This window comes from Humulus lupulus, chromosome 5, assembly GCF_963169125.1.
Source record: "Humulus lupulus chromosome 5, drHumLupu1.1, whole genome shotgun sequence".
NCBI classification, from domain to species: Eukaryota; Viridiplantae; Streptophyta; class Magnoliopsida; order Rosales; family Cannabaceae; genus Humulus; species Humulus lupulus.
The window spans coordinates 16,736,262-16,745,103 of record NC_084797.1 but is presented as its reverse complement, the minus strand read 5'-3'; positions in this window follow the sequence as shown (position 1 = coordinate 16,745,103).

The window sequence follows — 8,842 nt, the reverse complement described above, 5'->3', positions numbered from 1 at the left end:
TAGGATCCTCATTTTGGTGTCCAGGTTTTGCCTCCTCTTGCTTAGGGAGTCTCTTAGAGCGGATGGGTTAGGATCCCTCTTTCCTTTGCCCTCCCGGGGCGCAATAGGGGGTGTGGTCCTTTTACCCGGCCTCTTTTTGTTGAGTTCTTCTCGTAAATCTGAGGGTGTTCTCCTTGAGGTGACCTCGTCATCGTTACGAGGGGCAGCATTGGCCTTCGGCTCTGGCTTCTGGGGCTGTTTCGGTGGTCCGAGATGTTCACATTGCTTCGTCTGGGGGGTGTTACTAGTGGAGAGTCGGGTACTTCCGTCATCTACTAGGACGGTGGTTTCTACCCCCCTCTGGTCTTCCTCTTTCCGCTTAGGGAGTGTCACGTTTGATCTCCCTTGCAATAGCCCATTTAGCACCTCTTGCATGTTTTCCAGGGTGGTTTCTAGCTTCTGATTCTTGCGGTGAAGTTCTCGTATCTCGTCTTCGTAGAATTGAGACTTCGAACTCGAGCTGACGGAGTGGACCCGAGGGTGCTTGTCAGCCTGACGCTTCGACGGGCCTGGATCCTTCCGACCGGGGTTTGGCACCTGTGACGGCCTTGGAGGCAAGAACTCATCGGCACCTCTTGCTGGGGCAGCCACCGACCTTGGGCGATCCTCCTTAGGTGGGACTGCTGGGGACGAGGCCTCCCTTTTGTCTCTGGGAACCTCAGGCTCCCTTGGGGCCTCCATGTTTTCAGGTTGAGGAGGATCCTTCATGGAGGCTTTTAGCTGATCTCCGTCAAGATGGACCTCCACCTCGCGCGACTCTCTCAACCGTTTCGAACATTGTGGCATTTTTTCCTATCAGAATCGATGGAAGAACAGTGACTTGCAATCTATCCTTCCCACAGACGGCGCCAAACTGTTGACAGTGAGAACTCGTCAACCAAGTTAAGTTAGAAAAATAGAAATGTAGAGATTATCAAATGAAAATACTTCAACGATCTAATTGGAAACTCAAAGAACAGTTGCAGAAAGAAAATGGTGAAATGAACTTGTATTTCTTATGGTGTAGTGCTACAGTGTTTTTTCCAACCCCCTTCCATGTGGAAGTGTGGTTCCTTTTATAGTGGGCTCTAATGGCCCCTGATACATTGTGGTCCAGGGGACCAGATGGTATGCAAGTACATTGTCAAGAGAGTGGTCTCAGGGGTAGTGGTGTTGGAAGAGTGGGGGTTTGCTCTAATACGTGTCAGGGTCTGCAAAAGTACTCCTATCTTGGTACCATATTATGCCTCCACTACTTGTTGGGTATGGATCTTATAAGCATGTTGAGGGAATCCTGTCATTTGGAGTAGGGTCGATTTTAGCACTAATTTGAGGGATCAAGTGGACTTCAAACATGGTTGCTTTGGACCTTCCAGGGACCTTAGGCATGAGATGTGGGTTCTTTACCGGTGTTGAATTTTTAGTATCCACAATGTTCATTTACCTGAACAATCTAAATAAAAATGAATGAGCCTAATGCCATTAAGGAAAAACTACTAAAGCATAAACATAAAACATAAAAATGGACTACAATATTAATGGCCAGTAACTCATTACCGTCGTATGTGATAGAAACCGCTATAGTCCTCTTGCTACTATTTAGAGGTAGGTTTAGACACAACTATAGTCTACAATAATGACAAAAATCTTGGGATTTTCTATCTAAGCAACCATATTTCCCAAGCGATTAAAAGACATAACAAAAACATACAAATAAACACATAGCACATAAATCTAACTTATTATCCTTACCAAAAATCGGGGTATTGGAGACAAGTGCGTGATTGGAAACTCCTAAAACCAAACAGTAAAACCATAAGTTTTCTAGAGAAAAGAAGATCAAAACCATCAAGATAATAACTTACCGAAAACCTTAAGTTTCAAGGAATCAAGCACCTAACCAAAAGCCTTTATAACGAGTTAGAATTTGAAGTAAAAGAAAAGAATAAGAGGAATAGAAATGGACTAAACCTGAGGATTAATAATACCTTAGATAGCTTAGAGCTTCGATCTATACCTCAATACTGAAATCACATTATAACTTACTTCCCAAGTGTTTAGAGAAGCTTAGATTTGAAAGCTTTTAAACCCAAAACCCTAGTGTTTCTCTCTAGAATGAAATTGGTATCTTGGAGGCTCTGAGAAGTGTTTAAAAGATGATGAAAATGGCTAAGTGAAGGGTCCTATTTATAGAGTTCAAGGAGTGAAACTAACTCCCTTTAAAATGAATAAATAAATTAATAAAATGGAATTTTCTGCTCAACAGATGCCCATAACTCGATCAAAATTGTTCAAGAGCAAGTCCAAGATGTTGAGGACTGTTTCTAGTTTCGGATTCCGCGGATTTTCAAAATAGGATGATGGAGCCGATATATCGCCCCCTGTAGGAAATATATCGCCTACCCCATTTTCCCGAGGCTCCATGGTTTCTTTCGTGTGAAGTCGACGTGTTTTCTGTATCAGTATAATCGATATATCTTTAAAGCCCCACGTCATTGTGGCTGCTTCCTGGAATGACAACTAGCCCTACAAACCAACACGAGTCTTTCCAGTATGCTTTGTCCTCACTTGCACGCTTCCTGGGAAAACTTCCCAGGAGGTCACCCATTATGAGACTACTCCAGGCCAAGCACGCTTAACATTGAAGTTCTCAAGTGATGGGCTACCGAAAAGAAGATGCATCTTGTTGGTATAGGTAGTACCCATCAATCCATTTAAGCCCTCTTCAACTGTGTAGTCCCATACCTACACAGTCTTAAAATCATCACACTTGACCTTCCCCAGGCGATGTGGGATTGCACAGCTTTACCCGGTCTTTCCCCCTACGGATCATGGGATACTAAATGTCACAATCACCCCCCCCCCCCCCCCCCCTTAGGAGTCTGACGTCCCCGTCAGCCACACTTCCGGCTAGGTTAAGGCTCTTATACTATTTATGGCTGCTTCCTTGAATGACGACTGGCCTTACAAACCAACACGATTCTTTCCAGCATGCTTTGTCCTTACTCGCATGCTTCCTGGGAAAACTTCCAAGGACGTCACCCATCATGAGACTACTCCTGGTCAAGCACGCTTAACTTTGGAGTTCTCAAGTGATGGGCTACCGAAAAGAAGATGCATCTTGTTGATATAGGTGGTACCCATCAATCCATTTAAGCCTTCTTCAACTGTGTAGTCCCATACCTACACAGTATTAGAATCATCACACTTGACCTTCCCCAGGCGATGTGGGATTGCATAACTTTACCCGGTCTTTCCCCCTACGGATCACGGGATGCTGACTGTCACAATATCAACCCCTATAGCTGCGATATATCGACTTATGCTGATATATTAAAGCATGCTTTTGCACTTTTTAAGCACACTTAAGACTGTTTAAACCACTTTGACTGAGTAATATGAAATCCTAGCATCTGAGGGAATGTTCTACACTTCCTAGGTTTATTCTTAATTATTTTATTCATCTAAAATCCTAAAATCCTTAATAAACATACATGTGACAATTGTCACCTTCTTAATTATTCTATCTAAACCTTAGGTTATAATAAATAATATTTATAGGACCAGCTTCAATAATTAAACCTTATGATAAAATTAATATTTCTAAACTATAGGCTAAACTTACAAAATCAATAACTATCTCTATGAGTTTCCAAATAATTCCCGGCTTGAACCAATATCCACGAAAACTAAAATACAACATAAGATACTACTATCTAACTAAGTAAAATTTCGAGGCACTACATTGGCTTTTCTTTAGCAGTTTTTCTGATGTATTTCTCTACTTGTTTCTTAATTGCAGGGGAAATTAGTATATGTAACGTCAAGGCTTGGAGCCACTAGTACCTATTGATCTTGAAATTGAAAAGACCTAGAAGAGAAATAGAAGGAAGAAACGGTTAGAGAGAATGGCTCAAATGCCGAATATTGGGGTAAATAATGCTGTTGAAGCTGATCCACCATTAAGAAACTATGTACTCCCATTGTTACAGGGATACATTCATGCATTCGTCTGCCTACTATAGAGGCAAACACTTTTGAGATAAAGCCTTCTATTATTCAGATGGTTCATAATTGTGTGCAATTTGGGGGGCTGCCTAATGAAGATCCTAACCTACACAATACCAACTTCTTGGAATTATGTGCTACATTCAATATGAATGGGGTGAGTAATAATGCAGTCAGGTTGAGACTATTCCTGCTCTCTTTAAGGGACAAAGCTAAGAGTTGGTTGATCTCATTACAAGCCAACTCGATTACTACATGGGAGGACCTTGCCCAAATGTTTCTTACCAAATATTTTCCTCCTGCTAAGTCCGCCCGTTATTGTGGGGAAATTAATAACTTCCATCAGCTGGATGGAGAATTACTGTATGATGCTTGAGAAAGGTTTAAGGAATTACTTCGAAAGTTCCCACATCATGGTATTGAGAAATGGATGTTGGTGCACACTTTTTATAATGGTTTGGGGGGAAATACAAGGACTATTATAGATGCAGCAGCGGGATGAGCCTTTATGAGTAAAAGTGCCAATGAGGCTCATAATCTACTAGAAGAAATGGCCACGAACAATTACAAATGGCCAACTGAACGTGAAAATAAGAAGGTAGTTGGAGTTCTTGAGGTTGATCTGATTGCTATGCTTACTGCACAAGTGGCGTCGTTAACAAAACAACTACAACAGAATAATATATCCGCTCAGGCTATGCAACTGCAAAATAAGTTTGTATGTGAGATGTGTGGAGGTCCGCATCCTTATGATCAATGTCCCACTGCTGCCAGTTGCTTTGCTGATGTCAACAATATGCCTTTAGAGCAGGCACATGCGATTGGGAATTTTCCAAGACCATCAAACAGCCTGTATTCCTTGTCTTGGAATACATGGAATACAAAACCATCCTAACATGTCTTGGAAAAATAATCAAGGAGCACAACTGCCATACGCACAAAACCAGCTTCGATATCCACCGTTCAACCAACATATGGGCTAAATTCTCAACCGTATTATGATCCTCACCAAGCAATGCCACAAAATCCTCAAGTGAACCCACCTAAAGCACAGTCATACACGTTGAACAAATTTATGACTAAAACAAGGTCTTCAATAAGGAGTTTGGAGACACAAATTGTTCAACTAGCGAAGTTAATGTCTAACAGGGCTTAAGGGAATTTACCAAGCTCTACTGAGGCAAATCCTAAAGAGCAATGTCAAGCGGTCACATTGAGGTGTGGTACTAAGTATGAAGGGCCTACAATTCTAGAGGAAGTGGAGAAGCCACATGATCACAAGGTAGCTAATCCAGAGCAAGAGAATGTTACTGAAGATCTTCAGAAAAAAGGGAAAGACAAGCCTATAACAGTGGATCATTCCTCAAAAATACCGTATCCTCAAAGGTTTCGAAAGGTGAATCTTGACAAGCAATTTTCTAAATTTCTCGAGGTATTCAAGAAACTTAACATCAACATATTGTTTGTAGAGGCTCTAGAACAAATGCCTAGTTATGTGAAGTTCATGAAGGATATACTATCTAAGAAGATGATAATGGACGATTATGAGACAATAGCCTTGACTGAAAAGTGCAGTTCCATATTACAGCGAAAGCTTCCTCAGAAGTTAAGGAATCCAAGGAGCTTTACAATACCTTGCACCATTGGTAATTTTGAATGTGAAAGAGTGTTATATATTTTGGGTGCAATTATTAATCTGATGTCGCTCTCTATATTTTGAAGATTGGGACTAGGAGAAGCTCGCCCCACCATAGTCACACTTCAATTGGCAGACAGATCAGTCAAGCATCCTCAAGGTATTATTGAAGATGTTCTTGTGAAGGTGGACACATTTATCTTCCGTGCATATTTTATAGTACTTGACATGGAGGAAGATGAGGATGTTCCTATTATCTTAGGGAGGCCATTTTTAGCCATTGGGCAAGCATTGCTAGATTTACAGAAGGGGGAGTTGAAGTTAGGGGTTCAAGGTGAAGAGGTGGTCTTCAATGTGTTCAAGGCCTTGACTTATCCTCAGGCAAGTTACAGTTATTGCAGTGTGAATGTTTTAGATGAAGATTGTTCAAAGGGGAAGCCTACAGAAGATCCTCTTGAGTTGAGTCTGATATCGAGTCTAGAAGAATGTGATGGCACTAAGGGCATTGAGTATGTGAAATGGTTGAATGCAGTTTGGCAAATTTACAAGAAAAAGTATGAAGAATTGGGTCAAGGGTCTGAGCTACCACTTCCATCCATAGAGAAGCCACCAGCTCTAGAGATGAAGTCTCTACCTGAGCACCTTTGCTATGCTTATTTGGGTGAGAAAGAGACGTTGCCTGTCATTATTTCTGCTTCTTTATCTACTATGGAAGAAGAGAAATTACTCAGAATATTAAGGGCTCATAAGTCAGCCACTGGATGGACGCTAGCTTAAAGGAGGCTGAATCCCTCAATGAAGGAGGTGGTAAGAAAGGAAATCTTGAAGTGGTTGGATGCGTGAGTGATATACCCAATTTTGGACAATGCATGGGTTAGTCCGGTTCAAGAGTTTCCTAAGAAAGGAGGAATGACGATGGTCAAGAATGATAACAATGTGGTCATTCCAACTCGTACTATGACGGGGTGGAGAATATGAATTGACTCCCAGAAGCTTAATAAGGCAATAAGGAAAGATCATTTTCCTTTGCCTTTTGTGGACCACATAATGGATAGATTAGTGGGCCATCCTTACTACTACTTTTTAGATGGGTACTCTAGTTATCACCAAACTTCGATAGCTCTCGAAGACTAAGAGAAAACTAAATTTACTTGTCCCTACGATACATTTTCCTTTTGAAGAATGTCGTTTGGATTATGTAACGCTCCAACCACGTTTCAACGCTGTATGATGTCCATGTTCTCTAACATGGTGGAAAAAGGTATAGAGATTTTTATGGATGATTTTTCAGTCATTGGTTATTCATTTGATGGATGTCTAAAAAAGTTGGAGATGGTGTTGAGAAGATGTGAAGAGTATAATTTGGTCTTGAACTAAGAGAAATATCATTTCATGGTGGCTGAGGGAATTGTGTTAGGGTAGAAAATATCTAGCAAGGGCATTGAGGTAGACCGTGCAAATATCTCCACTATAGAGAACCTACCTCCACCAGTTTCTGTAAAAGGTGTTCAAAGTTTTTTGGGTCATGGTGGGTTTTATAGAAGATTTATTAAGGACTTCTCTAAGATCTCAAAGCCTTTATCAACACTACTTATGAATGAGGTGACCTTCAACTTTGATGATGACTGCTTGAGAGCGTTTAACACCTTGAATGAGAGATTGATCACTGCACCGATTGTGGTATCATCAAATTGGGATTTCACTTTTGAACTTATGTGTGATGCGAGTGATTATGCAGTGGGGGCAGTGCTTGGGCAACGAGTTGACAAGGTAGTCCGCATGACTTATTATGTTAGTCGAATATTGAATGATGCTCAACTAAATTATTTAACTAGAGAAAAAGGAACTTCTTGCTATTGTGTTTGCTTTTGACAAGTTTCGACCATATTTAATTGACAATAAGGAAAAAGTTTACACTGACCATTATGCTATTAAATATCCTATGACCAAGAAAGATGCCAAGCCACGCCTTATTCGATGGGTCTTACTGTTGCAAGAATTTGATATGGAGATTTGGGATAAAAAGGGGAATGAGAACTTAGTGGCGGATCACTTATCAAGATTAGAAACTACGGAAGGGCACAACGAGAGAGAAATATAGATTGATGATGACTTTCCAGATGAGCAACTATTTACCGTGAGTGATAAAGCAGTGGTACCATGGTTTACGAATTATGTAAACTTTTTAATGGCCAAGGTTGCACCTCCAGACATGTCAAGACGACAATTAAAAAAGTTTTATTCAGATGTTAAACACTATTATTAGGAGGAGCCCATCCTTTATCAGCATTGTGCAGACCAGGTGATTCGTAGAAGTATGCCTGAAGAAGAGATGAACTCCATTTTAACTCACTATCATACTCTTCAGTGTGGTGGTCATTTGGGGCAACCAGAACAGTGGCAAAAGTATTTGTAACGCCCTAGATAACCAAGGCCGTTACACTGTGTATTTGAAATAGTGCAGGACTTGCTAATAAAGTCATTTGGACAAAAACGTGATCCTAAAGTCAATAATCAGGTTAGGGTTAAAAGATTTTGATCATAAACGGTTATTTTTCATTAAAATTGATTTTTGGTACATGGGATCCCAAAAATAGGGTTTAAGAGACAAGTTACAGTTTTCAAAAGTTATATACAACCAGTGGCCATTCTAATGGCAAAATACAAGTTTCAGGCTTCTGTCCCTGTACTTTTCCTCGGTCGTGGTGGTCGAGCGGCTGACTATGTACACCTCGCCCCCAGAGCTCTCCAACTCATGGTTGTTCCAACTTACCCTAGCCTTTATCTGCACCACGTAGCACCCGTGAGCCAAGGCCCAACAAGAAAACCAAAAACAACAAACACATGAAGCAGTAAGAACATTCAATCAAGTTTATCCAATTCAAACATAAATCAGAACATCAATATTCAACTAATCAATAGTAAACACATAATCTCAGGTTCTCAAATAATTGGGGTTGGCACACTTAGGTCGAGCCCCTGTTGCACTAGCTGGCCCCGGCTCGCTTAGGTCGGGTCGCGCTCAGTACGCTTACCATTAGCTTCGACTCCCTTAGGTCGGTCATTATTGTATGTCACATCAATCTTATAAGCACATAGTACAAGAGATCTATAATTGGGAAACTCAGTCCCGTTCATAACCACACAAGGGTTTAGTTTTCTTACCTTGAATTCTGAGTG